Source organism: Puma concolor, chromosome A1, assembly GCF_028749965.1.
Source record: "Puma concolor isolate L17-30 chromosome A1, mPumCon1.1.hap2, whole genome shotgun sequence".
In the NCBI taxonomy this organism is placed as follows: Eukaryota; Metazoa; Chordata; class Mammalia; order Carnivora; family Felidae; genus Puma; species Puma concolor.
Window position 1 is genome coordinate 76,064,098 of NC_141667.1, and position 13,688 is coordinate 76,077,785.

A 13,688-nucleotide genomic window follows, 5' to 3' on the forward strand; every position below is an offset into this window, starting at 1 on the left:
AAATCTGTGGAGTGGGCCAGCAAGCCAGGAATATAGGAAGAGCTCATGTTTCAGTTCAAGTCCAAAGGCTATCTGCTGGCAGAATTCCCTCCTGCTGGGGTGAGGTAAGTCTTTTGTTGGAGTCAAGCCTTCAGTTGATTGGGTAAGGCCCACCCACATTAGGGAGGTCAATCTGCTTTCCTCAGAGCCCACAGATTGAAATATTAATCTCATCCAAAAACACACTTACAAATACGCAGAATAATGTTTGACCACATGTCTGCGTACTTAGCCCAGCCAAGGTGACAGAGAAAATGAACCATCACACTATACAAAACTTCAACAATTAAGGAAGTAAAGATAGAGATGGAGGAATGGCTACTAGAGACTGAAGGTGATTTATTCTGAAAGACACATCAGTTGGTCCTGTTTAATTAAACCTGAAGCTTCAGAGAGAATAATCAAGGAAAAAGAAAATGCTGCCCTCTTAAATAAAGTTCAGAGTAATCAAAATTGCCACTGAAATGAGCCTCCTGATGAGGTGATTTGGGCCACATGCCCAAAAGGCAAGCCAAAACAACTCTTAGAATCTCCTTTTATTTTATGGAGGTTGATTCATTGTCCATTTCACAAATGTATTCTTACACAATGAAAATTAAATGACTTAGCATATTTCATCTTTTGAAAGTACCACCAGGAAACTTAGACTCAGCTTTATATCCAATCACACACCCTCTAACAGCTGTCTTCCCTACTATGATACTTTAAGAGGGAGGATAGCACACTAGTTAAAACACACATTCTGAAACCAAATTGTTTGGAATCAGATTCCAGTTTAAACTTAACAAATGTGTGACCTTAAGAAAATTCTTTATCCTCTCTGAGTTTCAAGTTTTTCATTTTAAAATGGTTTTTATTAATGTAAAATGAATTAACATGTATGCACTTAGAACAGAGCCTGACACCTAATAAATGGGTGTCCTATTATTTTATCACCTTTACAAAAGTCTTTGTAATACTTTTATTATGAAAGTTGTTCTATGTTTATTTTTCAAAGTGGCATCAAAATATTTTACAGAGGAAGAGAAAGCAGCAAGTAGTCTCTCTAGATATCTCTCTAAGATAGATTTTTAAAATGTTTTATTTTTAAGTAATCTCTACACCCAATGTGGGGCTCAAACACAATCCCGAGATCAAGAGTAGCATGCTCTATCAACTGAGCCACCCAGGTGCCCCTGGACATTCATTTTTTTAGGGATGTAGAAAAAAACTGTCTCAAGATGGAAAAGGGAGAAAGGATGGAATCGGAAGTTATGTCTTTAGAGAGAAAAGGGAACCAATTTCTAAGAGGAAGAAGTATGCAGGCAATGTGATGGGGGAGAAGGAAAAAAAATCCTTGGGTCCCAAAGATAAATTAAACATAAAGATAGTTTTAGGACCCAAACAGCAAAGGAACTGAAGATTTCTCCTCATATTTATGCATAAGTTATATATTGCTGCACAAACAAGACACACTACCTCACAATTTCAGTGGGTCAGGAGCTCAAGAATGACTTAGTTGGGTTTTGTGTTTCAGAGTCATATAAGGTTTCAATATAGGTGTCAGCAAAGACTGTAGTCTCATCTGAGGCTCAAATGGGAAATTATCCACTCATGTGATTACTGGCAGCATTCAGTTCCTTTTGCTGCCAGAATCAGGGCTTTTGTTCCTTGCTGGCTGTTTGCTGGAGATTACCTTCCCTGTGCCATTGGGTTTTTCCATATGGTGGCTCATAATATGCCATCTTGCTTCTTTACAGGCAGCAAGGGAGAATTTGAAAATCGTAGCAAGATGGGTGGTAAAACCTTATGTAATATAATCACTCACATGTATTCATGCATGTCCTGTTACCTTTGCCATACTCTACTAGTTAGAAGTCATGGATCTTCCCCAAACTCAAAGGGAAGGGTTTACATAGGATTTTAATACCAGAAGACAAAAATCTTGGGAGCCACCATAGAGTCTGCCTGCCTCATATTACTAATACTTTTTCTTCTTTTAACAATTTTAATTATGTTAAGGCTTACATTGCTCTTTCTCTTTGGCCACTAGGAAACCCAAAGCCAAAATTTTGACTCAGCTTTAGAAACTATATAAGGTCTAATAGTCTGTGTCTCTGTAATATAAATACCAGCTTATAATGACCTTCCCTGTAGGTAGATGTCAGCTGTTGCCAATGATTTATACATCTCTTCTCCATTTATTTTTAATAAATATGTTCCCATAATTCCTAAAATTCCTCTGGAGAATAAGACATTGAATCAATAATTGTACCATAAGGGCATTATTAAAAAGAATAGCTCAGCTTTGAAAAGTCATGAAGTCACAACGCCACATCAGCTTTTCTGGTCTTCTCCATTGGTACTGCAGAAATCCCACAGGTGAAAACACATTCCATCCCTCACCTTGATGTCACTACCAATGTCACTAATTATAGTATAAGTCATTCAATTCAGTTACTATACCTATTATGACCTTCACTTAATCAACAGTAATGTCCCTTTCCGTTTCATTTTGTACGAGTTCTCTTCTAAAACCTATACTGAGACCAAAAAAAAAAAAATGCAAGCAATATAATCACATCAGGGATTAAAATTAGGGAAAGAAGTATTCAGTTTACAATATGCATTCTGTAAATATGGGCACAATACAATGTAGTATGGAGAAAATGACATGTTTTAGCAAAGCACTACTTTGAACTGACTTCTATGATACATGAAACATTTTAGAAGACTTTTCCTTAATTTTGACCAATATTAGTATATAATTTTTAAAAGAATTTTTGTGTTTACTTTATCAAGCATAGTTTTATCTCATGTTCTCCATATTTTCTGTTCCAATCATAGGACTAAAACAACTAAGAATAATTAATATCTTTGAAGTCACCTATAATTTTTATGTCAGCTCTTTCAAGAAGTTTTTGTTTCCCGGTGAATAATAATTTCAGGCTGTGAGAAAATGAGAAACGTTTTAAAGTATGCTTTTGGCTTGTATTTTTCTCACCTTTTTTTAAAAATAAATGCACTAACTCTTTTCTGGTGTTAACTTTACTCACTCCTACAAATTAAATGATAGTCGATGTTCAGGGCAAGCTGTGGCTGTGTTGCTGATGGTGACTGCAATCTTCTCAGAGGACACTGCATTAATCCGTTATATGGGTTATTGCAATTCACTTTGCACAGATGCAGCTTTTCAAAAAAAAATTAAATTCTCTTCCTTTTGGCAAACCACAATTTCTTCATAGTCAACAACCCAGTTCCTATCACTATACCTTCCCAGTGTGACATAAGCACCCTGGGTGCTTTGTAACAGGGTAAGGCTGGCCCAATACTCAGCATTATGCACAGAATGTTCTTTAGAGCATCCCTGTGATTTCAAGAGGTAATAGTAGTTATGTGCATGCTAAATCTAGAAGTCTTTTAAAGAGAAAAAAGGACACCGCAAAACTGCCTCAGAGGGCTGGGGTGGTATGGAGGGAAGGAGGGGTGGTCCACTATAAAGCCAGACATGTCCGCTTTGGAAAGTTAATCTCACTGCCTGCACTTCACATGGGACTATTTGTCAGCAGATTGCTTTCTGTTCATTATAACTCTCATATTCAGGAAGAAGGAGAATTGGCCAAACCAGTAATATAAATGCATTGTATGCTCTACCCTCCCTCTTTATGATTAATTCTACCAGTGGTACAAATTTGCATGAATGAATGTCAGTGTGTTTTCTGCCCTGAACATTTCCTGCTGGCTTCAGTTCAGCCCTGCTGACATTTATTACAAATAATAGCTAAATATTCCTGATTTAATAGCTGCAGTGGCCCCACATCTGAAGGTGATGTCTGTAATAAAAGCAGACAAGACGAGCTTATAACAAATACTAATCAGATTGTGTTTGCACACATAATGGATAAGCCTCACAGATATACCCACAAAATGTAATGGTTGTTTTTTAAATGCAGCTGCCAGAAGTCACAGTTCAAGAACATATTGGTCGCTTTATTTCTTTTTCATTTCCCTTCTTCCTCCATCTCCTTAAAGTACCAAAGGCCTCTGTGCACAATCAAGATTGAATATTATCCCCTTTTTTATCTGGAAAAATGGGACACTAAACACAGAAGACTGGCTGTGGTCTTTTATTCATCTTTTGTTGCTCCTTCTAAACAAAAGGCATTGTCCCCTGATAAATTCCATTTTCTGTCTCTTATTCAAAGGTAGTTTACACACTAGCTACAGTGATTCTCACACAATGCAGGGACTGGCAAAGATACAAATAACTTTCAAAGTTCTTTCAACCTGTTGACCCAGGTGTCCCTTCTGAAAGATATAAACTAGCCCTTCCACACCTCTCACAATTGATAAAGGAGACTATAAAACCCGAGATTACAAAAAGAAGACACACAGTGCCTACTAAAGGCAGGTTTAAAAAGCTTTTGGGAATAAAAGGTGCTTTTCTCTTTATCCTACCCAAACTTCACAAGCCTCCATATGAAAATTGAAGGAGCTCAAGTTAGCATTGTCTTTCCCTTGACATTTAAACACTTAGGAATTTGACTCACTTGGCATTAATTGTGAATAATTTTCTGAAAATACACCTTTTTCTATTTTTGCAGTTTTCTTTCTAGAGTAGACTGTGCAGAAAACTATAATGAGCAGGGACTACAGCCACCAGAGTTTTTTGTTTTTTGTTTTTTTTTTTTAATATTACAATGAGATATATTACCTGACTGGCAAATATTCCCTTTAGTGCATAAACTGACTATATCACACTTGGGAGCAAAAGTCTCAATCACAAATGGTTGCAAGAACTTACTGTAAGCTAAGAGTGGATATTTTTGTTGAAGGCCCAATATCACACCCTATTCTAGAGAGCGACCTTAGGATGTCCCCAAGTAATAGCTTCTAACTCCCGCCCTCCTCTGATTCCTCCAGCAGGTCCAGTGTTCAGTAAGGCAGTGAATATGGGTCTTGGGTCCACTGGTACTTCTCAAGCACCTCAGTTCTACCACTATGCCCCTAGTGTCCCACAATGGTTCCATGTGAATCAATAATCTGGAAAGTAATCTGACAAAATTGTTTATTATCTTGATATTCAGAAAATGAGTACAAATTGACCACCTCATCATACTGAGTGGCATAGTCTCCCAATGGAATTTGTTGTTTCACTGTGATCTTCAAAAGAACTAGAAAATTAGGCAAAAAGTCTCCACATTGGTCAAGAATAGAGACTGTCCTCATTTTACACATGAGGACACTGAAGCCCAGGGAGTTTAAGTGACTTGCCAAAAGTCACACAGTGAATTAAGGCAAAATTTGTACTGTAGTCTTTGTCTTACAATGTTTTTTCCACTACACTATTCTCCATTTACCCCTAGCTCACCTGTTTTCTTCCGATACATGAGAACCACTTTACTCAAGTCATCGTCCTGAGCTGCAAAGTTTGATAAATGGGTTTGCTGGATTCTCAATCTATTAAATCCATTTGGCCAAACATACGACCCATGTATTATTCTGTCTATCCAGGTCTTCCATTATTCCAAATGTGGCTACCCCATCACTTGATGGTGCCATTCATTTATAATATATCATTTTTCCCTCTGGATGAGAAATCTTGTTTAGACTGACAAGGAAAGACTTCATATACATTTCTTCATTGCTAAGCGTGACCCTTCCATGGCCAGCCTTTCATAGCCAGGTATTCAGGCACAAAGTTGCTGTACTTTGTGTCTTTTCTCCCTACAGCATTATTTTTCTCCCTTTTTTGTCACAAACAATTATGTTCCTTCCAGAGGTCCAGTTCACATGCTTAGCACATTGTGTTCAGATCCCTCTGTCTCCCACCGTTTGCCTTCACATATGTTCAGCTTACCTAAATGTCCATTATGGTTCTGGGTCCATCTTCTATAAATCTCTTTTAGCATCTGTGTCCTTGTTATGCCCTGGTCTGGGAATACCATTTCTCTATCCCATTTTGGTTCTATTCTTAACACTGCCTCCTCTCTGAGCTTTTTCCTGAACATCAGGCAGTGATTTCTTCCTACTCTGAGTACCTGATGACATTTTTGTCACTTCCAGCACTTATATACTGGCTTACCTGTATTACAGTTAATGTGTACTAGGTGCCCTAGACCATGTCTTTTATAATTTATCCTTATACCACATAGCAACAGGACAGGACCTTATTCTTCACTGGAAAAAATTATATATAGATAAATAAATATTTATTATCCATAAGCCATAGCCATATATTTTAATCCTTAGCAAAAAAAAAAAAAGCCTGCCATCATAAAAACGATACATCTTTGCAACTCTATGTCAAAACTAAAATGAAGCATATGCTACTTCAATGTTCTAAGAGCTATTTGAAAACTGAAGAGAAAGCAAAATGAATTTTATAATCTAGCATAGTGTATCCAGCAGAGGCTGTATGCCTGAGACCAGAAGGTTAAATGAGGGAAGCAGGAATCATAGGCAGGCCATCAATCTAAGGACTGACCCACCTTGGAGGGAGGGTGGGGGAGCTCATAGTCTGAGTCTCAAAGCCCAAGAACTAGGAGCTGATGTCCAATATCCAAGGGCAGGAGAAGATGGATGTCTCAGCTCAAAGAGAGAAAGTGAACCCACTTTTCCTCTGCCTTTTTGTTCTATTTAGGCCCTCAATGGATTAGATAATAAATACCCACCCACACTAGGGAGAGCAAACTGCTTTACTCAGTGTACTGATTCAAATGCTAATCTCTTCCACGAACACCCTCACAGACACCCTCAGAAATAATATTTTACCAGCTATCTGGGCAATCTTTAGCCCAGTCAAGATGACACATAAAATTAACCACCACAGAAGGCAAGTATTCAAATGTTTCAAAGTCTAGCATCTATAACCACGGTCAGAATTCTAGAAAAATTCTAAAGAACTGAGACTATTCCAGCAAAGGTATAAAAAAAATTCCACTGAGGCAATTCCTGAAGTCTAGATAAAGGCAACTATAACCTAGAACCAGACATTAAATTTTGATAGGCAAATGGTAAAGAAAGAGGAAAGAGCACCGCCACTGAACAAAAAGAAAAACGTGTCAACAAGGGCTCAGAAGCAAGTCGTGTTGGAGTCTGGCTCTACTCTCAGAGAGTATTTTTCTTCGTTGCTACAATGCAGGAAGTCTGGTGGTCTAGAAGAACCTCTGTAGAGTCAGTCATGCTTGCATTTAGCCAACAAAAACACTACTAATTTGCATCTAAAAAATGAACACAAGTTTTTAAGAGGCAACCCACCTTACTATGAGACAATCACCCAAAGCCATGTTCTCAAACTGTAATGTGCACATAAATTACCTGAGGATCTCATTAAATTGTAGATTCTGATTCAGTAGGCCAGAGATGAGTCTGGAATTCTGCATTTTTCACCAGCATCCATGGTTCATACTGAGTCACACTTTGAGTAAGGAAGACATACACAGTAGCTAAACTGGAGCCCAAAATATACAAAGGACATATTTTAAAATCACAACCTAATGCTTCAATAGTGTATATACATAACTTATACATAGACTGTATACTTCGTTATACTATCTGTAATAACATGTTATACTATTTCAGACCTCTGAATATATGTTATTATATTCCCTTGCCAACATTTAACAAAAATTTGAAGCACTTGTTTTCCATATTTATCTCTTGCCTCTGTCTGCTTATATTCTTTTTAATAGGTTCCAAATGAGAAATGTTCACTTCACAGATTTTAATTACCTGAAATCCTTTTTTCCTTATTGATTACCAAGAGCAAAGTAGCTTTTTGCGTTAACCTTTCAAAATGTCCAATTTAATTTATGAATACAATATTTTTTCAACTCAGTGTGTATAGATGATGCATACTGTTTCATACTGCTGTTATAAAAAGACTGTTTTAATTACCCCACAGAAATGTGCCTGGTATGGAGAATTGTGAGAGCTCATGAACAGAACTGCCCAACAATTTATTGGAAGAGCACCCAGCATCCACAGAGCAATGGTATTCGTGGTAGATAAAGCATGCACTCAACTGCGGGGGAAATTTGATTTGACATCACATTAGGATTAAATCAGTTATGAAATATTCCATAATGGCTGCCTTTATTTTGTATTTTTGAAAACAAAAGCCTGATTTTCTGGATTCCTGCTAACGGACTAAACATTGACATAAAGCCTAGAGACATCACAGTAGGAAGAAGGGGGCTGCTAGTGATGAGGTCATCCCGAGGCATTTGAATCCGGGGCTCCCATTATTCCAAATGTGGTAGCTATTCTGGGAAGCTTCAAGGTCACAGAACCAACACTGCTTGATTGCATTCACTTCTCTGATGCCTTCAGCAAGTGTTGCTCTTTTTTACATTTTCTGGGCTTTGAAATTCACATAGCAACTTTATCCCCCCTCAACCCAATCAGAAGGCTTTCATGCAAGCCATTCTGCAAAACACAAAATCAGGGGGAAAAGAAGCTAAATCAAACTCAAATAAAAAGCAGTGATAGAAGGCTTCAACAAAGTCCACACAGGGAATCAAACCTGCTTTTAAACAAAAATATTGACATAGCAATTTAAAATAAATACCAGTTTCATATGCTGAACATTTTATTATTGGCTCACAGGACTGCAAATGTAAGGAACACATTCTTCTCTGAAACATTGCCAAAGGCAAACCTCTTAAAAACCAAACATTGTGACATGTTCTTAAGCAGCTTGCCATCATGTCGATTGTTGCATTTGGTATAACATAACGCCTGCATGTTCATTAAGCCCACATTTTGCAATTAAGGTACATATGTTTTGCTTCTCCAAATGTCTGAAAGCCAGGTGGAACGAGTCAATCGCTCTGGTGACATTGAGCATTTCTACAACAATGCTGAATTCTAGCTCAGTATTTTGCATAGTCTGCCGATTATACAGAAAACAGAATTGCCGATATGTCCTTTTGTGTAAAGCTGTAAATGCTCAGAAGATCTTAGCAAATACTGGCTATGTTGCTGCTAAGGTACACGAAGCAGATGTCTACAATTACCCTGTTAAAAAGTTTCATTGTAAAAGACCCTTCAGATAAAGCACTGCTGCTGGTGATTGTACATTAATTGGCTTCATTCCTCTCTGAAAGTCTAGCAGAGCGTGGTCCTCTGATTTGATGCCACCCAACGCATACTGTATGCTGAAAATATTGAGAGTCCTGGTTCTTTCTTTGCCTTTTAATCTTTAAGTAACGTGCCTATAAAGTAAGTGTAGTGATTCTTTCCTGACACTCAATATTTCTTCAAAGTTTTAAAAAGCAAAATAAAAATGGATTTCATTACAATTGGGACCGATAATACCTAAGGATAAGAGGCAAACGCAGAGAAAAGACGCTGACCTGAAGTTAAAATGGTTAAGTTTCATTCAGTTCATTGGAACCTTGAAATTGTGAGCACTTGGACAACTGAAAAGTTAGGTGTCAAGTAGCAAACAAAATATGGCTTTCACAAATAAATCCCACCAAGGCTAGAGTTGTGTGACCTCCCCAATTTACCTCTCTAGGTAGAGCACCTTATAACTCTCATCTCGATGTCAGGAAGAGCTAATTAGCTGAAAGCTACATCTGGGGTGAAAGGGCAATGGGAAGGCACAACAAGGATTGCTTCGAAATTGCTCTCACTGTGTGTCTACTGGAGAGGGGTTCGGGAAGATTGCTTAAAGTGCAAAAGCCCTTTCTGATATTTCTGACAGTTAAAGTGCCCTAAATTGGAATGCACTCCTATATAACAGAATAAGGAAGAAAATCATTGCTGGAGAGTGTTGATGGTTATGGGAAGGTTAGGCTTTGCTGTAAAAGCCCATGCAACTTGGTGAGTTTTTTTTTTTTTTTTTAACAACTTTGAAAATATCAGATAAACATGACCTATGACGTTTTTCAGGTTTAACCACTCACTACTCGCTCTTACCCAGTCTCCCACATTTAACCATCCCCAGCTCAGCACGATCGATCTTCCACTGTTTCTCTTTTAATAGTTTCAGTAAAAGATTTAGGGTCACCCGGCAATTTCTGATTTACTCTAGACAGAAGAAAGGGCAGGAATAGAGACGGAGAGCTGTGAACATTCCTAAGGAACTTAGGAATTACCTCCCAGAACAGCAGCATCAAAAGAGCACTGGAATAGGAGCCTGAAGATCCTCCAGTCACAAACAGTGTGCATCCTGGACAAAATATTTAATCTTTCTTTGATTTAATTTCCGCATATGTAAAAGGCAGAGGCTTGTCAACATCCATTTTTGACATTCCCTGTAATGACTACAAGATTCCCACTTCTGCATTTCCTTCAGTGTTCTTAAATACCAGCATTCTCTTCTTCCCTCTGTACTGGCTTATCATTGACAAAAGATTTCGGGTTTAATTACCTGCATTTCCCTAAGGTACACTTTACTCAGAAATTTTCATCTATGAGCATATCGATAATACTCCGTGAAAAAACAATTTTGGAGTTTCAATAAATCTAAAACATAAACAGTGACAAGAAAGGGGTATTTGCAACTGTTGAAAGAATCTCAGATACAAGATGGAGTCCCCATTAACATGAAATCTTCAAAGATGGTCAAAATCTGGGAACACTTTGAAAGAGCTGAGGAGAATATCCAAGTGATTCAACTATGACTCCAGAGAATTCATAGCAGAACCACATGAGTGAGGTCCTAATTCATGCTAAGACCTCTTAACCTATATCTCAAATAAACATCATAAGAGAATATGCAGAGATTAAAATAAACCAAATACTGAGAGCCTACTGGGTAGAAAGCACTGTCAAAGATGCTGAAACAGAGATGAACATGGTGGGGACCTGTCCAGCAGGAGATGACAGCTTTGTGAAAAAAGAACAACAACACGGGGCGCCTGGGTGGCTCAGTTAAGCGTCCAACTTCACCTCAGGTTATGATCTCACGGTTTATGGGTTTGCACCCCACACGGGGCTCTGTGATGACAGTTCTGAGCCTGGAGTCTGCTTCAGATTCTATGTTCCCCCCTTCTTTCTGCCACTAGCACGTGCGCTCTCTCTCTCTCTCAAAAATAAATATTTTGTAAAGAATACAACAACAAAACACCCTCAAGCCCTTGAGCTACTTGCAGACCATAGACACCTTGAGGCAATTAGTTGGAAATTACAGTGATGTGAGCAAAATAAACTCAGTTGATCAAATCAGCTTACTAAAAGGACTAAATCGGTTAGTCTAAGTGGAAAACCATAAACGCAGTCCAGACTAAAATCAAACAATTTGGCCAGGGTGTGAAAGCAAACCACTGTTCGGTTAATTTAACAGACATTTCACTTTGAACCAGGTGTTTGGCTGACACTAAGCTTCATCTAGAAAGTGGGCTCTGGATTGTTTCATTGTATTTATTCTAAAATAATTAGAGCAAGATGAGATAATGGGAAAACAAAAGAAGAACAAATGATCAAGATGAATATAGAAATCACATCAAACATAAAGAAAAAGAAAGAAGAGGAAAAGAAAATGAGAAAATTGAATTAGATGATTTCTAAACATCCTTTTTCAGCTCCTTTATTTATTTTCAGAGAGAGAGAGAGAGAGAGAGGGGGAGAGAGAGAGAGAGAGAGAGAGAGAGACAGAGCGTGCAAGGGGCGAGGAACAGAGAAAGAGGGAGACAGAGAATCCCAAGCAGGCTCCACACTGTCAGTGCAAAGTCCCACATGAGGCTCGAACCCATGAACCATGAAATCATGACCTGAGCCAAAATCAAAGTTGGACACTTAGGCCACTGAGGCGCCCCGTCCTTTTTCAGTAAAAAAAAAAAAAAAAAATCCCTTCATTATATATCAAGTTTAGAAATTAAAGAAAAGGGGCACCTGCGTGGCTCAGTCAGTTAAGCATCTGACTTTGGCTCAGGTCATGATCTCAGGGTTTGTGACTTCGAGCCCCGCATCAGGCTCTGTGCTGACAGCTTGGAACCTGGCCTGTTTCTGATTCTGTGTCCTTCCCTCTCTGCCCCTCCCCCACTTGTGCTCTGTCTCTCTATATCAAAAATAAATAAATGTATGGGGCGCCTGGGTGGCGCAGTCGGTTAAGCGTCCGACTTCAGCCAGGTCACGATCTCGCGGTCCGTGAGTTCGAGCCCCGCGTCGGGCTCTGGGCTGATGGCTCGGAGCCTGGAGCCTGTTTCCGATTCTGTGTCTCCCTCTCTCTCTGCCCCTCCCCCGTTCATGCTCCGTCTCTCTCTGTCCCAAAAATAAATAAACGTTGAAAAAAAAAAAAATTAAAAAAAAAAATAAATAAATAAATAAATGTAAAAAAGAAAAAAAAAAAAAAGAAATTAAAGAAAATAAGTCCAGGCCACTCAAACATCACAGATAATTCCAGGATTATACATAGAATAATGTATTTCAGACTACATTTATTCAAAGTCCTATTTAAATTATTTCTATTCAAAAATTGTAAGAACTTAAGTGCCAAATTCAGTGCCGGTTTTGAAGAATGAATTAAAACACACTTAATAGTTACATGAAGAACACACACTTATAAACTGATACTTCTTTCTTGTGATCATTTACATTTGCTAGCGCCAAAAACATTCAAAACATAATGGTATTTTTCATCCAGTTATTCCGGTACTTTATTTGAAAAAGAGATTAAATTATATCACACCCATATGCTTGACCCAAAATTTCCAATTTCTTTTACATAGCATGTTGGGGGTGGAGGGCAGAGAAGAATTGCTCTAAGAAATACAAACTGAAGAAGGCCCCATGTTGAAAATTGAATTCTCTATAAATATCTCTAGTTTTCCTTATATCTCATCCTTATATTTCTTTTAACATAGACAGCATCACTGATTTCTAGAAGTTTCTATAGTAGTTTGAAAAGATTGTAGCTGAAATGCTTCATTTCCTGGATGGTAAAACAGTACTTCCTGTAGGTTTTTATGAACCTACCAGTGGGAAAAACCAGTGGGAAAAACTGCAAAATTATTTTGAAATTAAATGGCAATCTATAAAAAAATTATATTCATTATGCTAACTTGAGTTTTCCATGGCAAAATAATACTATTTCAATATGCTGCTTATATAGACTTATCATGTCGCACTTAGCACACAATGTAAAAATATTATGACTAATATATAAATCCCTAGGAGAAATGGTTATGAAACATATTCAGATTCTCCAAAAACATACACTAAAAATAGTATTTTAATATCTTACATATAAAATCTTATCATCGCCTTCATTGCAAAGACTGCACATAACATATTAGGCATTCCTCATCACTGAATTTTAGAACTGAATATATCTCATACACTGTATAGTGCAGGATAGCAAAGATACAGTGCATACTTTCTGCCATTCATCTTTTCTAAACCCAGGGCAGACAGCACCAATCAATTTCAACTTTCTTTTTCGCAGAGCCTAGGTGTGGTCTCCAAAGCTTATCCACACAGCGCTCCAGGCTGCCTTTACCAATAGATCACAGTTGGAACAGCAGATGAAATATATTTGCTAACTCTACTCCAGTCCAGCATCCTCAATGTACAAAAAACAAAAAACAAAACAAACAAAAAAACAAACAACAAAAAAAAAACAACTAAAGTAATGAGAACATAAGTAATTCCCCATTCTGCTATTCCATTAGTTTTGCAGTAGAGCTAAGATTAAAACAGATTTTAAGCTTTTATAGCTA

At 37.8% G+C, this 13,688-nt stretch overlaps 1 long non-coding RNA gene across 11 annotated transcripts in view; it reads right to left on the bottom strand.

The window, feature by feature from the left end:
• The window catches only part of LOC147584241 (uncharacterized), a 386,937-nt gene that overhangs the window by 260,223 nt on the left and 113,026 nt on the right, over positions 1 to 13,688 (bottom strand). For 8 of the 11 annotated variants that reach the window (XR_015244056.1, XR_015244087.1, XR_015244125.1 and 5 more), the window contains one exon: positions 7,339 to 7,471. The exons of the other annotated variants lie outside the window; for them this stretch is intronic. This is a non-coding gene — a long non-coding RNA (uncharacterized LOC147584241). The remainder of the gene's footprint in view (positions 1 to 7,338; positions 7,472 to 13,688) is intronic. 11 annotated transcript variants of the gene reach the window in all.